The following is an 18,164-nucleotide window of genomic DNA, read 5'->3' as shown; positions in this document are numbered from 1 at the left end:
TGTGTAATTACTTAATATAACGCAATTGTTTTTTGTATGGAAAGCGAACCACCTTAACTATTCGCACAACGTTTTATAATTGCAGTAAGTACTTACATATGGCCGGTAAAATTTTCGAAATAGGTATGTATTTACGTACAGTGCTAATTGCCGCACATAGAATAATTAAAGTTTGATCAATCGGAATATGTTCATAAGTCACTTATTACATTTCGATTTATAAGTCTGTATTTTCCAGCTTTAGATGTGCATGACTGCATATGCACATCTAAAGCTGAAAAATGCTTTCATGAATACGTTTATAATTATGGCTAAATTATGTTAATAGGGACAAATGTATAATTTTCAACCAAAGGGGTACTTATTATCTGTTGTCAATAAGGCGCTATTTCCATAAAGCTTCAATTTGAAATCAGCCTCGTCGACAACCGACAATGTTAACCTTTTGGTTGAAAACGTCACAAATTATGGCGATAGAGAATACAATGTTCTGTTGCCAGAGTGCAGCACTAGTAAAACCCGTAAACGAGTGAATTGCAAAAAAGTGTAGGTAACACAATGGAATATTCACAAAAATATGCAAGAATGTAACACAAAATGAAGAAAATGTATGTGTTTTTTTGTGTTACGTCACACAAAGGAAGCCAAAATCGACGCCGCAATATTTTTCACGACGTGTAGAATAAAAGTGGCGTCGAATTCAGGAATCCGCAAATACCATACCGATAGCCAAGTAATTTATCTATAGAACAATGTTAAAACAGTATTAGAAACGGTTAGCTTTGCAAACTTTTAGTAGATTGGTTTGGTTTTGGTAGATCTCTCGGTTTGGCATGCTTGATGCTCTTCACATCACCACAGACGGAGGTCGACAGTTCGAATCTGTCTTGTTCAACCAATTGATGGAGGCACATGCACGCATACGAACCACATATTACACTACCATCCTGGAGCTAATTGGATTATTTGCATCTACTATTATAGTATATACCTATGCCTTATTTTTACGCCTAAGACCCTATAAGCTTTTAACAAAAACCATTATTTATTTTATACCTACGGGTGGTTTAGCTCCCGTACCTACCTCTATTATACCTAGCCACGTGCTAAAGCAACAACGTTGCTCGAAAGTTGAAGAAAATAAGTATAGTATATATATTTGTTATAAGTTAAACAATCTTGATGTGTCTTTTAATTGAAAAACACAGTCTAAAAATAAGTTGTTACGGCAAATATGTAACAATTATGAATCTAATATGTTCATTTATATTCTTCTGCTTTCTTACCGTTCGTCAACTGTTTCTGCATAAAATAGTTGTGATCACCCATATATCATCTAAACACTTGACTTGTTACAATTCGCTCCTTAAAAAGCGCATATTTAATCTACCGGTACCTAAAGTATCATCTGCATTTGCTAAACATTTCGGGGACTACATAAAGGCAGCAACTTACAATGCCATTCTCAAGCACTGTGATTTAAAAGATAGCACTGCAAATGAGGCCAAAAACACTACCTATAAGCTACTTCAATCACTGAGTTACACAGAGACAATCACTGAGTTACACAGAGACAGAAGCTATTTTGCAAAGTGTCACTTCACTGTAATTTTTACCTTAGACTATGTTAATTGTTAATTTTTAGTTTTAAGTATTAAATGTAAGTTTTAATGTTATTATGTGATATTATATTAATAGTATGACCTGCACACGATAACGAAACTCTGTTATACAAGTGTAATTGGTTCCCCGCGATACAGGTGTAACCTAGTGCGGGGGCCCCTGGTAACTATGTTTGTAACAGTTTTTAGAAATAAATTATTCTTATTCTTATAAGTAATAGTTATTGATTTTTAAAAAGCGTTTTTCAACTAAAAGACATTTTCGTGATAAAATGATGTGACTGATTTCCATTCTCAGCTGTAATGCGGCATTGAACTTCTCTCAATTTACCAAAAAAATCAATGTAATCTTGATGACCCTAGGGAGAGGGGGCACCATGGTCTAGAAATGCTTAAAGCATCAAAATATCTTAATCCGGCACTGATTGTTAAAAATTGTGTAATATACATATATATGGAACGAGAGCCCGACTCGCACTTGGCGGGTTTTTTTTTCAGATTACCTCAATTACCTCTAGTATACTACTTTTGAGGTTAGAACAACCCACCAAAACATTTAATGTAAAGTGTTGCCAAGACTAGTTGCATAAAGCTTTTACACTAAAAAGTTATCAGATCCCGTAGTAGGTACCAAGACTTTTACTCTGTCATTCCTAACTTTATAAGCTCTAACAGTATAAAGCCAACATCTTGGTCAAACAGTACGGCTTGGCCGTTTCGTTGGTGTCATACTCATATGGACAATCCCGTAATGACACTTTCAGAATTTGAAAGACCTTTGTTGCTACTTTGTACAACAAGTCCACTGAGGGAGTGTTTGTAAAAACGACATATCAGTTTATATAAACTACGATAATACAAGGTCATATAAGCAGGCATAATTTTAAAACATTTAACATTTAGGTTTTCATAAAAGTTACGTACCTATTTCTAGCGCCATCTATGTATGTAGGGCCTATATAAAATAAGCCAGGAAAGTTATGAAAGTGAATTAAAGTTTATGTTGCACTGATAAAATCATTTTAAACAAATATTCTAAATATAATTATTCTCAAATTTCAGGAGCTGATACAAGCAGCCAGAATGAGTCTCTGCTGAGTCGCCGGCGCCGGACGTGCGTCGCGCGCCTCGGGCGTCTGACGTCTTCGTGTCAGTCGCCAATTGCAGGGGAAGATACGAATAGTTAGGTATAAAAGCTACTTTAGTCAACCTCGCCTCAGTACTGTTTGTATTGACTGAAATACAAGTAGCATATATGAGATGTTCGGACGTATCCGTGAAAATACGAAGGTAAAGGAAATTGCACTACATTTTTAGAACCTATCAGTAAAATATTGAAAAGGAAAGTTCATGAGTTTTATAATTTTCTTTCCTCCAACAGCTTCACATGGAGCAAATGTAAACCTTTTATGTTAATAATATCAGTAATGTCAAGGTACAACGCTCTTTAGAGCATATTGCCATTCCTTTTACTCGAGCGGCCTGTGGGTTAACTATACGAAGCGAGCCTACAATGCATTAAAAGTGCAGTATAACAATGCATTCAGAATGCTGTTGGGCTTACCTCGTAGATGTAGTGCATCTGGCATGTTTTGCGAAGCTAGAAGTTTTCTGGCAATCATGCGCAAGAAAATAGTATCTCTGCTAGGTCGAGTTAGAAGCAGTCCCAAACATACATGTTCGAAAAGTAGAACTCCCTTAGATCGTGTTACAAAGATAAAAGGAATTGTGTTTCGCCTCTCGTTGGCAATTAAGGTGGTTCGCTTTCCATACAAAAAACAATTAAGTACCTAATAGTGTGTAATTACTTAATATAACGCAATTGTTTTTTGTATGGAAAGCGAACCACCTTAACTATTCGCACAACGTTTTATAATTGCAGTAAGTACTTACATATGGCCGGTAAAATTTTCGAAATAGGTATGTATTTACGTACAGTGCTAATTGCCGCACATAGAATAATTAAAGTTTGATCAATCGGAATATGTTCATAAGTCACTTATTACATTTCGATTTATAAGTCTGTATTTTCCAGCTTTAGATGTGCATGACTGCATATGCACATCTAAAGCTGAAAAATGCTTTCATGAATACGTTTATAATTATGGCTAAATTATGTTAATAGGGACAAATGTATAATTTTCAACCAAAGGGGTACTTATTATCTGTTGTCAATAAGGCGCTATTTCCATAAAGCTTCAATTTGAAATCAGCCTCGTCGACAACCGACAATGTTAACCTTTTGGTTGAAAACGTCACAAATTATGGCGATAGAGAATACAATGTTCTGTTGCCAGAGTGCAGCACTAGTAAAACCCGTAAACGAGTGAATTGCAAAAAAGTGTAGGTAACACAATGGAATATTCACAAAAATATGCAAGAATGTAACACAAAATGAAGAAAATGTATGTGTTTTTTTGTGTTACGTCACACAAAGGAAGCCAAAATCGACGCCGCAATATTTTTCACGACGTGTAGAATAAAAGTGGCGTCGAATTCAGGAATCCGCAAATACCATACCGATAGCCAAGTAATTTATCTATAGAACAATGTTAAAACAGTATTAGAAACGGTTAGCTTTGCAAACTTTTAGTAGATTGGTTTGGTTTTGGTAGATCTCTCGGTTTGGCATGCTTGATGCTCTTCACATCACCACAGACGGAGGTCGACAGTTCGAATCTGTCTTGTTCAACCAATTGATGGAGGCACATGCACGCATACGAACCACATATTACACTACCATCCTGGAGCTAATTGGATTATTTGCATCTACTATTATAGTATATACCTATGCCTTATTTTTACGCCTAAGACCCTATAAGCTTTTAACAAAAACCATTATTTATTTTATACCTACGGGTGGTTTAGCTCCCGTACCTACCTCTATTATACCTAGCCACGTGCTAAAGCAACAATGTCCTTTAAATCCGTATCCTGTATCGTGATAGTATTAAGATTCAACTCGTCTACATTGAGGTGGTCGATCGTCCTAAATACATTACCAAAACATGTGTATGAGCTGTTACATAGATTTGAACCTTAATACTATCATGATAATTTTTGATTAATATTTTTAAATAATTTGTTAAGCATATTTACACTTGCAAATATAATTTGCAGCATTCTAATATTATGCTATGGTAAACATATAACATGTTATATATTCGCGATTCATGTCAACAGCCCTATTGTCAGGCCACCTCCAGCAGCAGCGGGAGCAGCTCGCCCACCCATATAATGTTCTAGTGCTGAATCCTGAAACGTACCACTATCACTGTTTAGTTAGAACAACATGAACCTCATAGAACCCTCTTTCAAGTGCTATTGAAAGAGGCGGCTATACAGGGCGTGGGGCCTAGGGCGGCGAATAGTTATTTACGATACAAGTGCGGAAAAGAGGAAATTCGAACGAGTGGCGATAAATTAAAACACGACCGAAGGGAGTGTTTTAAATCCACACGATTTGCAAATTACCTATTCGCACGTGTATCGTACAACGTTTTACAGTACATGGCCCTTTAAACTTTTGACATACGCACGAAAAGTGCTATTTTACGCACTAGTGCGGGAAAATAGGACCATATGTACTTTAAATGATATTTTTGTTATTAATTTGTATAAATATATGAATGTCATTAGTCATTGCCTACATTAAATGTACTTAATCTATGCTTCCATAAATATATTTACTATCATTATCAATATATTACAAGACGTTGCACATGTGTCGTTGTTTCACTTATATGCACACCAATATAGCCTAATATAACTGGAAAGCCTGGCAGGCTAATCTTTTAACACGTTGGCTGCCATGAACATTGAACATCACCGTTGGGATCACGTAATCTTCTCTGTGTGCCCATGAGCATCACCAGTGGAATCGAAAGCTCGTTACCTCTTTATTGACCTCAGTAATATAGTGATGCTGGGATCACTAAATTTGTAAGGGGCGTGGGAGATACACTTTAGGTGAAGGATGGTGGGCAGCCAATGTGTTTAATACCTCGTTTATTTTTGGTAGGCTTAATTTTGCTGCCCTTTTTAGTAGTTTCGGTCGGACACTACACAAAACCCATTGCGGTCCGGTCCAGAGGCGCCATAGTGACGATGACGAGCTATTCATAAAAACTGAAATCTCTAAACCGGTGGAGGTCTACATAAGAAGAGGATGGTAATCGATTATTCTCAAACGATTATCAAATAGGGTATAGTTAGACCGTAAAAAGTCTGCAGCGATTTTGATAGCCCACGCAGTGCAAGTGTCATTTAAAACATCAAACTTCTATGAAATTATGACTTATACATAACACTTACACTGCGTGGGCTATCAAATCCGCTGCAGACTTTTATTGGTGCGACTATAATTGCGTCAGTTTATCGTCCGGTGTCAGTTTCCGTCCACTTGACGGATTAGTAAATAATAAATTTCATTTATTTATAATTTGCTACTTGCGAAATATATTTTTATGTAGATAGATAAATTGTTTAGGTATTAAGGATCAAAGAATATAATACTCACTATTAAGGATGCAATAAGTCCAAATTTGTGCTACAATGAAGGTTTATATTCAAATTTCGTCAAATGGACGGAAACTGACACCGGACGAAAACTAGCACAATGACCCTATACTGAATTGGATGCATTCCCATTGCCAAAAATAGAAACAATTGTCGCAAAAGCAGCACAATACAATTATTTCAGTCAAATTGCTTATCACCATTGAAGTATACAGGGTGTCCAGTAATTAATGGACAACCTTCTAACCATCGGCCCTGTCGATTACATTACAAAAAATTACATTGTACTCTAACATTTTCAAGAAGTCTGGTCGCTTGTGGTGAAAAAAAAATGTATGGAGAACAGAGTGCCCAACTTTCTTAAAAATAGTTTATCTAATACTGATTCTAAAATGGTATCACACATGCTATTTACATTTCTACAAACAAAGATATGGCCTAGATGAGATGGTGATTAAAGTGAAGTATGGTGCTAACTAATAAAAAAGACATAAAAGTGCGATTATCTCGAAAACCACGAAACTTTTACTAGACCTATAAGTGCATTTTCTGGACCAGCCTAAGGTGCACTGCCGATGGTTGGAAGGTTGTCCATTAATTACTGGACACCCTGTATAAGTACCTATGTATAAGTACCTATTCTACAAAAAGAACGAATATACACCGCGTTTGAAGCAAACGGTAAATTATATGGTACCATGTACCATGGTATATCAGTTCGGGGTCACCAACGGTGTAGCGGCTTTCCAGCGTACTCTGAACTACATCTAAAGAGAACTTTTAGCCCCCATGGCAGAAAAGCTGCGAATAGAGAAGAGTTCCGGACTGTGGTAGCCGACATCCATAGAGGATATGGCACCTAAAGAAGAAGAAGTAGTAAAAGTTAAAGATCCCCGCAATTTGCGAATTTCAGTTTTCGCGGTGGGCCCTCTGGAAACCAAACGCCAGCCTTAAGTGGTATCCAGACGGGACTGATAAAATCGGTCGATTTGATCAGAAATGAAATTGGCGTCTATCTCCAATTCAATCACCAATTTTAGATTTATGGTGATATTCATTAAAGCCCCTGTATAGTTCGTAGTTTTGTAACAGAGCCCGAGCTAATCCTATTGTCTATTGTTAAGTAAAACCGCTCGTGCCACGTGCCACAACCACCTGCATAAAAACCTGCGTACTTCGGTTACTGAGTGCTGGCGAGTCGAACACTACAGAGCCAGTCTAAAATGTGTCATCGAGATGCGTAACAAAGGCGCGTTATCGGAGAGCGCACCTACACTGGTTTTTTGAGCGTTGGACTAGCCCGCGCTCAGGTGCCAAATAGAATAAGTATGACCCTTTTTTGCAGGTAAGTAGCACGTGCGGTTTTACTTAACAATAAACAATAGGATTAGCCGCCGGGCTCTGTTACAAAACTACGAACTATACACAATGGGTCAGCGCCGGCCACTCCAAGGGACGCATTTGTGCGTTAGAGGGAGCAAGTGTTATTGCTATCTCATTCTACCGCATGGCTGCGTCCCTTGGAGTAGCCGGCGCTGGTCCCTTGTGTACAGGGGCCTTTAGAGCCCTCTAAATTGAAAAAATGCCCCAGAACGAAAATACTGGCGCACTGTGGGCTGAAATTCGGCTCTCAATGACATAGAAACCGAAGTTGTTATTTTTTATGTTTTCTTGATTGAAATAGGTTTTGCTAGGCATTGTTATGGTAACCTAGAGTCAGATCAAGAATAGTCTGCAGCGGATTTGATAGCCCACGCAGTGAAAGTGTTATTTTAAACGTCAAACTTCTATGAAATTATGACGTTAAATGACACTTGCACTGCGTGGGCTATCAAATCCGCTGCAGACTTTTTTTGGTCCGACTCTATGAATTTTACACGCTTTGGAATGAAAATTGTCGAGTCACGATTTTTTTTCAAAAAAATGTATGGAGCAGGAACAAGAAATCATTATTAAGTACTCAAGAACCGCAAAACAAACCGTAATATCCTCGCAGATGGTTATACTACGAATTATTTGTGATTTTTTGGCATATTACATATATCCGTCACGGGTGCGGCTTTTTAAAAAAAAAACATTAATTGTTTCTATGGAAAAAGCACGAAAACTAATGTCAACTGTTGAGATATTTTGATTTTTTGTACCGGCTCCATACATTTTGTTTGAAAAAAAAATCATAACTAGTATTTTCGACTCAAATCGTCTGAAACTTACAACTTAGCATAAACATACTGGGCAAAACCCATTTCAGTCAAAAAAATCTTAATATGTTGACTTTGGTTTTTGTGCTTTTCCCATAGAAACAATTAATGATTTAAAAAAAAGCCGCACCCGTGACGGATATATATGTAGTATGCCAAAAAATCACAAATAATTCGTAGTATAACCACCTGCGAAGATATTACGGTTTGATTTGTGTTTTTTGAGTAAGTAATAATGATTTCTTGTTCCTGCTCCATAAATTTTTTTGAAGTGAAAACTTCTTTAGCGGCGCTGAGCACTTTTTGAGGTGGGGAAAAAATGATAAACTCGATACAGCGTAACACATAACGCGTAACGTAACGCTGACGTCATGTGTCACGCACAATGTTATTCACCAAACAACTTTAGTCATAACGTATCATAATCAGGTGAATTATTTAAAACTGGAACTTTTATATTAAGCAATAAATCTTGTACGGGCTGAAATACGAGAATCTCACAGTCAGGGCCGGATTAAGCATGTCGGGGCCCCTAGGCAGTGCGAGGCTCGGCCCCCCTACAGTCAATTCTGCACACAGCATGGAAATAAGTTTGCGTTTTTTATTTCAATCTTCAGGCGTCGGCCGAGCCGATCCAAATCGAACGATATCTTTTTCGCTCTTATTGCGCAGACATAAAGCTTTATTCTATAGGTTTTTGCCGATTCCGCGTCGCATCAAGTGTGGGGAGAGCCCTTTAGGCTTAAGGCCAATTCCCAGTGGAATACCAAAGATGTGAGCTTCAGCGTCACTTTACTATCTACCTCTTATGGCAAATTTTAAGCAAGGCTAAAGGCTAAGCTCAACTAGTGCCGCAAAGTTGATTTTCTCAATAGTTAATATTTTGCGAGGCTGAACAGCGATTGTCTGACCATAAGACCAAACGCCGAGCCACATGATTAGAATCAACCTAATAATAAAGAAATTTCCATATGTTAAAATTACTTAAATTACTAGAGTTAGACCAAGATAAACCTGCAACAATTTTGATAGCACTCGCAGTGCAAGTGTTATTTTAAACGTCAAAACTTCTATGAAATTATGACGTATAAATAACACTTGCACTGCGTATGCTACCAAAATCATTGCAGACCTTTCTTGGTCAAGCTAACATGTAGTTTGTAGATGATAAAGAAACAAAAATAAACGCCGCAAAGCCGTGCTTCATCAGGCTTCAGGAATAGTTGAGCAAAGACACGAACCAATGTCCATTGTATTAAAAAGCGAGACCACAGGCCGAGCTTGGCGCAGCGAGGCTTTGGCTAAGCTGAAGTAGAGGAGATGTGGAACACAAACCAATGGTAAAGTGAGGCTGAAGGTCGAGCATTCCTATGAAAAACTGGGGACACGTTCGTCTTCTTTCTTTTTCTTTGTTTTAATTAATAGTCCTCGTGATTCTGAGTCGAAATAACCCAAAAGTTGTTGGATGTTCGAATAAAAGTGAACCACTTTTCCTGAAAACCGCTATTATTACAACTTTACAACAGGTACGCAGAATACGCCCCGTAAACTGTAACGTATTGCTTCAATTTTATTACAGTATTTCATTAATTTAAAGAATGGATCGAAAAAAACAATAACAAAGCATACTCATTATTATAAGAATAAAAAATGTACTCATGATTTTTGACCCTATGGAACAAAATTTTATTTGGTGCGCGCTGAGCCGCCGGGGCCCCCTAGCCGAGGCGGGGCCCCTAGGCAGTTGCCTACTTTGACTAATACGGCCCTGCTCACAGTTACATTCTAACTTTATATCACTCCAATATAATTCAATAAAGCTACATCTTGATAAAATCGCTAATAAAAGTGAAAACTCAAAATATCATGACCAATAGTACATTGTAGGAGAGGATGGAAAACCGCTAAAAGATGGACGAGTCGTTTGAGGGCCGACACGCTAGTGGAGGCCCTCAAATAATACGAGTCCATCTGTAGCGTTTCCGGCCGAGGCATTAATACATAGTGCTTTTCACGACTACTGCGAGGAAATTAGAAAACATTTGCATAACTATAGCTGGTCAAGCAAATCTTGTCAGTAAAAAAAGGCGGCAAATTTGAAAAATGTAGGCGCGAAGGGATATCGTTTCATAGAAAATTTGAATTTCGCGCCTTTTTCTACTGACAAGATCTGCTTGACCAGCTATATAAGTACTTGCCCGCGATTTCTCAGGTAGCAAATTATTAGCCACTGCCTGTGCTGTCTCTTGAATTTCGGTAGGCGTCAGCGTAAGAATATCATTTTCTTCACTAGAAGAACTCATTTTTATAGCGAGCGTAAATACGCGTTTCTTGTATTTTTTTAGTCAAACACAATTTACACTATCTAATTCAGTAAGTATTTTCAAATCCCGCCTTTTTTACTTTTTTATCACTTTAAAGAGGCGTTTTTCTGTTATTTGCTTCAAACCGACTCTAAACTTAGAAGCGTTTTTTGCTAAAAAAAAACCACAAACAGCTACAAAAGTAAAAAACGCCTTAAGCGTGAACTGAATGTTTTATTTTTGAAGGAAAAAGTTGCGCCAAAAAAGACCTTTTATTGATTTTTATGTTTTAAATGATACTCATTGCTGTAGCGAACCGTCACCAATGACAGATGATGATAACAATGAAACATTGTAGTAGTGGTGGTTCAGGTGCTACAGCTATTGCCGACTTTCCAGCTTGGTTTTAGACCATCTATTGCCACATTTCCGAACAGTGGCGTGAAAATATATTTAGATGCGAGGTCTGCAAGGTAACTTTACAATTTATATTCGAATTTTAAACAATTAACGCTACAAATTTAAGCTCACTGGCCAGCAATTTCGGAACTAAAGTTTTTCAATAGAAAGGAGGATGGGTCAATTATACATAGTGCTGCAGCTGCAGACATTTTGGACTAGTCATTGAGTTTTCACTTCTGTCGGCACTCCAGGAGTGCAACCTGATTTTTTTTTTTAATTCGTAACTCGACAACTTTCATTCCTAATCGTCTAAAATTCATAGGTTACTATAACAATGCCAGCAAAACCTATTTCAATCAAGAAAACATAAACCTTTCATGTCGTATACGTTACCTTACCCTGATCCTTGTCCAAAATTCCGAATTATCCGTTATAATGTAATCCTTTAATTCTGTTTCCCCGTTTTACTCGTTTGGCTGAATGCGCCAGGAGCGCGATGCCATAAAAAAAAAAAAAAAAAAACTTCGGTTTCTATCATGGTCTAATAAAACATGGTCTTCTATTCCCTGTAGGGCTACCGCCAATACCGAAAATCGTCAATTGCGGGCATTTTTAGGGTTCCGTACCTCAAAAGGAAAAAACGGAACCCTTATAGGATCACTCGTGCGTCTGTCTGTCTGTCTGTCTGTCTGTCTGTCTGTCTGTCCGTCTGTCACAGCCGATTTTCTCCGGAACTACTGGACCAATCAAGTTGAAATTTGGTACACATATGTAAGTTTGTGACCCGAATACGGACATGTAACGTAAACAAATGAATTTTAAACATGGGGGCCACTTTTGGGGGGTAAATGAAAAAATGAAAAAAAAAATTTTTTCAAACTATATCATGTTACATATCAAATGAAAGAGCTTATTGTAAGGATTTCAAATATTTTTTTTTTATAATTTTCGAATCAACAGTTTAGAAGTTATTCAAGAAAATAGGCAAAAAATGACCATTCCCCCCCCCTTATCTCCGAAACTACTAGGTCTAAAATTTTGAAAAAAATACATAAAATAGGTCTATACCTATAGATGACAGGAAAACCTATTAGAAATGTACAGTCAAGCGTGAGTCGGACTTAATTACAGTTTTTAATCCGACCCCTACGGATTTTTTAAAGAGATTTCACTCACGTTTCACATAAAAAATACATTGTTAACAGTGCCGGATTACTTAGAGTAGTAGTTTTCTTAGAGTAATTGGTGATAATTTTCTGATAAGATAATCATTTTAAATATTTAACGGTCTTACCTACTTACGAGTAATTGTAAGGTCAAATTAAAAATAATGTTTAAAAAAAATGTTAAATTGAGAGCTAGCTTAAAGTTTTTTGTACTCGTCGACTTTAATGGTTGAATTAATAAAGACTTTGTAACCAATAAGCAAAACAAGCACGTGCTTACGGCACCACGTTCAGGGAGGGCACCAAAATGCCAGGTTGAAAAAGGTGAACAAATTTTAAAATTAGGGACAGACACATCGTTTTTACCACACGATTTTTTTAGCTGTCCAAAAGCTAATTTGCAAAAATAATGGCGCGTAATTCTTTGGGAAACAATCGGTAGCAGTAGAAGAGTCGTGATTACATGCATAGATTCGATTTCAACCCACTCTTTTGCGGTTCGGCGTTAGGTCTTATGCGAGGCCTTCTGCCTTACGGCAAAGTTGATCTTCTGCCTTAATTACACTTGTGCGTGGATCCAAATCCAAGCTTTCCTCTTTCGCAGCTGGGCCTACTGCCTTTCTCACACTTCGCCAATTCAATTCCAAGCTCTCTGCTTTCTTGCATATTTTATGCATGAAAACAACCTCGCTGAGACCCTTAAATATCGAGCCCTATGCGAAGCTAGGCTGATAGAAAACTGTCCCATCCCTTCTCTGTATGAAATCCTGGATTCGCGCCTGGTTGGGACTAAAACTAAAATTGCGTTTTTATATCGAAAAATTTTCGCGCTTGCTTCGCTCGCGTTTTCAATTACTTTATGAGGTATGATAAAGGTGACATTCGGGTGGCGACTGCAGCAACATTACTCTGTTGCAACGTTACTGCTGCAGTACTATCAACTTCCGTGATAAAATGATGTGACTGATTTCCATACTAAAAGTAAAAATGTACAACTGTCTATCATATTGCGTTTTTATATCGAAAAATTTCCGCGCTCGCTTCGCTCGCGTTTCTATTACTTTCTACGCTATGATAAAGGTGACATTCGGGTGGCGACTGCCACAGCATTAGGTACTCTGTTGCAACATTACGGCTGCGGCACTGTCAATTTTCGTGATAAAATGATGTGACTGATTTCCATTCTCAGCTGTAATGCGGCAATGAACTTCTCTCAATTTACCAAAAAATCAATGTAATCTTGATGACCCTAGGGAGAGGGGGCACCTAGACATGCTTAGGTAGGGCATCAAAATATCTTAATCCGGCACTGATTGTTAAAAATTGTGTGATATACGGAACCCTTGGAACGCGAGTCCGACTCGCACTTGGCCGGTTTTCTCTGTCACTCTAATTACGCCTTCATTGGAGTAAAAGAGTAAGATCCCCGCAATTTACGAATTTCGGTATTGGCGGTAGCCCTACAGAGTGACACGGGCCTACGTCACAATAACATTGCCACTTTATTGCAACATAACATGTTACATGGGTACATTATACCTATGGTTAATAAGTTAAAATATTTCTTTATAATTTTATAATTTTCATTTATATGTTTTTTATCTTAAATTTTACAATAACACGTCATTTTTAATTATTCGTTAGCAATATCTTCCGATTCACGAAAGAAATTTCAGACGTTCGGGTAATTCTATTTACATTACTGGCAACACAGGATAGCGCTGTCACATTTGACAATTCGGATCTAGATAACTTCATGCCCTGACCGTCATCCTTGTCGAACGCGTGTTAATTGTTATTTCCTTCTCGCTCAGTGTCAGCAGTCGCAGTGTTTTCCAAACTTTTCACGTCGTAAGCTTGGTAATTAATGTGTAACTGTGAATTAGTTTTTCAAACGTTTGTCTTGTATAAATAAATAAAGTTTAATTTCATACATTAGATTTGTTTTATTTTACTATGTTTCTACATGAATAACTTAAAATTAATGCCGTTAAAATAATTTTCACCGTTGGTTAAAATTCTCCCACATTTTAAAGTTTGAGAACCTGTAAACAGCATGATGGCGTAGGCCCGTGTCAGTTAGGTCATACGCGAATCTCGGAATAGAGCACCAGGCGGAGTATATTATTATACCATGGCTAAAGGGGCTTATACTCGGCTTAAACATAGAACACGGACCTAATGTAACGATGCATTTTTACAAATCGGTCGTTACAGCCGGTCGCAACGACGGACTCTAAGCCCCCATTCGCACGAGAGAGAGCTTTTTCAACGATACTAAAACCTGGCTACGCCCGTGGTAATCCGCCTCGTAGGACTACGGAGCAAGAAATAGCTCACACACGGTACTAAGGGCCTACCGCGAACCACGTTGGACGTGCTGCCTCCCTGTCACACTTACGTACGAATTTACACGCGCGACAGAGGGGCAACACGTAGAACGTGGTTCGCGGTAGGCCCTCTGTTTTGCCGTCCATCACCAGTACTGATTCGTTTCTCACAAGTGTCGGTCTGTGGTCGGTTTACTTACTCTTGAAAATGTTACGTGTTATTTAAAAAAAGAAAATAGCTCTTTTGCTATGTATTTTCTTGTTATTGGATAAAAATAAAAAAGAGTGTGGGAAAAGAAACTGCTAAAAATTCGCCAGAGAACGTCATATTTCTTAAGTATTGGTAATAATTGTTGCAATGCCTATTCCTCCATTGTTTGTTGGAGTAATTGGGTGATTTCTGGTCCCAAAAACAGCGATTCCTTTATAAATTTCAAAAAAATGGCGCGCACTGTTGTTATACCTACGTCAAACACGGTAGTCCTCAACGTAGGACGACAAGCCACACACAATCCTACGCGGCGGACTACAGCGGTGGGCGGGGCTTGTAGGATTTGTAGGACCCAAGTGGCATCCTACTTGAGTTTGTAGGACGGCTCGTAGTCCGCAACCCCCATACACAATCCTACCCAACGAGGCGGATTACGAGGCGGACTACAAGGTAGGAGTGTGAATGGGGGGCTTAACAGACTATCGCACCGCACCGTGACCTTGGAGTGTCGCACCCATAAGTGAGAGCGAGAAACGTATATTTCTTTTCTTTGTCAGTAGAAAAAGGCGGCAAATTGGAAAAATATAGGCGCGAAGGCATATCGTCCCATAGAAAATTTTAATTTCGCGCCTTTTTTTACTGACAAGATTTGCTTGACCACCTATAGCTACTTTACATATAAAACGCTCAAGCCCCGCTCGCGCGCCACCCGTAAAACGCTCCTGTGTGACGAAGACTTAAGTATAGTTCGTCAAACCAATTTGACAGTCAGTAAGCCCCCATTCGCACGACAGCGTTTTCAACGCGCGTTAAAAAAGCGCTTGAATCTGTTCGCACTCTAAATTCGACTTATCGACCAAAGCTTAAAGTCTAAAATCCAACAACACTGGATAAAAAGCGCCACCGCTGTCGTGTGAATACATAAGGCCCCGTTCGCACGGCAGCTTTTTCAACGCGCGTTATAAAAGCGTTTGAATGACACAAATGGATAACCATGTATGTATTCACACGAAGGCGGTTTTTAAGCGCGGCGCTTTTTTATCGAGCACTGTTCGATTTTCGGCGTTGAGCGTTGGCGTCAAATTGAATAGAGCATACGGAACTCCGTGTATCTGTTCTCACAAGCGTTAAAAAAGCGCCGGCGCTGCTGTCAGTTGGCTGTCAAGTGTCAATTTTTGGTGTCAATCGTCAAGATTATTATTAGTTTCACCTTAAAAATGTCAACTTATGCTTACAAATTCCTGAAATATTCAAGCTATATTCAAATAATACGTCGTAATAGCAAATAAAGTATGGCTTTGCTGAGATACGTACGTGGCAGTACGACTCACAATATGAACACAAATATTGGAAACGGTAAAAAAGCGCCAACGTCGGGTTTTAACGCAACGCTTTTTAAGCTGTCGTGCGAATGGGGCCTAAATGGTTATCCATTTGTGTCATTCAAACGCTTTTTTAACGCGCGTTGAAAAAGCTATCGTGCGTACGGGGCCTAAGAACCAGGAAAACTATACTCATTTAAAACCCTGTAAAGTAGCTAACACACTATCGCACCGCACCGCGACCTTGGTGCGTCGTACTCATGAATGAGAGCGAGAAACAGATATCTTTTTCTCGCCCTCACTTACCGGTGCGAAAGGTCGCGGTGCGGTGCGATAGTGTGTTACTACTTTAAATTCGCAAATTGCAGGCACCTTTCTCTGTCATTTTATTCTAATTATAGCTGGTCAAGCAAATCTTATCAATAAAAAAAGGCGCGAAATTTAAATTTTCTATGGGAAGAGATCCCTTCGCGCCTAAATTTTTCAAATTTGCCGCCTTTTTCTACTGACCAGATCTGCTTGACCAAGTATACATTTCATGGATCGGACAATAATTGTTTCCGTCTGGAAGAAAAATATATCTCTTTCTCGCTCTTACTTATGCGTGCGACGCACCAAGGTCGCGGTGCGGTGCGATAATATGTTAGCTACTTAACCTTACCATTATCTGCTTATTTTTTGCGCATGGCAACATTATTGAATCGTAAACTTAAAAATCGTCGCCCATCCCTAGAATATCACTCTATGTGTCAAATATTTATAGTCTGTGGTGTGGAGCGAAAAGTGGACGCCAATTATTGGGCTGTACATTCTTGGGTTGAGCAATCCCGGGTCGAGCATTCTCGGTACGGGCCAATAATATGCGACCAATATTCGGCATCCACTAAATGGATTCGTATTATTGGGTCGTGTATTATTGGGTTGAGCGTTATCAGGGTGTACAAGCTCGGTCCGTGCCAATAATATGAAGCCACTCTTTTAACAGGGCAGTAGTGTACAACCCAATAATACGCATCCAAAAAAGTGGACGCCAATTATTGGGCTGTACATTATTTGGTCGTGTATTAACCGGACTCTTATACTGTATTTAAAATAAATTATTTTACACCATGCATGAAATAAAGCACCAGATAATTATTAGAAAAACACAGATAGGAGTTATTTGTAAACACAAGTTCTATTTAATAAATCGGATAGAAATATAAAAAGTAGGTGAGTTGACCGTGACGTCACGATGTAATGTTTCATATAAATTCCATATTAGCAAATCGTTTTGACAGTTCTAAAAAAGTAACTGATTTGACTAGCAGGAAAATACCCTATTATACTGAGCCAAAAACCCAGCGCATTTTTAACGGAACAACCTTTAACCTTGTTACTACTAACGCCATCTGTTAGGAAAATAAATAACCAACATTAGGTCAACAGATGGCGTTAGTAGTAATACACATTATTGACCCTTTTATTTATTTTTTATGTTTATAAAATGATATTTTTATGTTTGATAACACATCTAGACATGAATTTAAATGACTATGTTAAATTTCAAACCTAACAGTGCAGTAGTTTTTCCGTAAAGTGTACCACAAGAATGCATAGTTCGTCGAATAGTAATAATAATAATAAAATAAGGGCTAGATGCAAGTTAGATGCGTCTGACGTGTAGTAAAAGCTTCTTAATACAGCCGAATATGACCATTCTAATGGATATAAACGGTTTATACTGCAAATTTTCCTTGTTTTTAAAAATACCGGGATCCCGGTATTGCATTTAAAAATACCGGTATTGAAAAATACGTTTAAAAAGACGGGATCCCGGTATTTCGGGATCCCGGTATTGGAAGCCCTAATAGAGAGGCAGATAAAGAAATCTCGATTTTCGGGTTTCGCGATAGGCCACCTGTAAACAAACCGCCTTGATGCATCAATGTCATAGTGAAAAATTGTCAAACAACTGTTTAAGGCCTAGTATCTATAAGTTACTCTATGGTTTATTAACAATTTAGTGCTGCACTCTGGCGGCAGAACATTGCAGTAATACTTCCTATTTACCATGAATAAATGTTTTATATTCGAAATAAAAGACAAA

The sequence above is a fragment of the Cydia splendana genome, chromosome 22, assembly GCF_910591565.1.
Source record: "Cydia splendana chromosome 22, ilCydSple1.2, whole genome shotgun sequence".
NCBI lineage: Eukaryota > Metazoa > Arthropoda > Insecta > Lepidoptera > Tortricidae > Cydia > Cydia splendana.
This window is presented reverse-complemented; position numbering follows the sequence as displayed.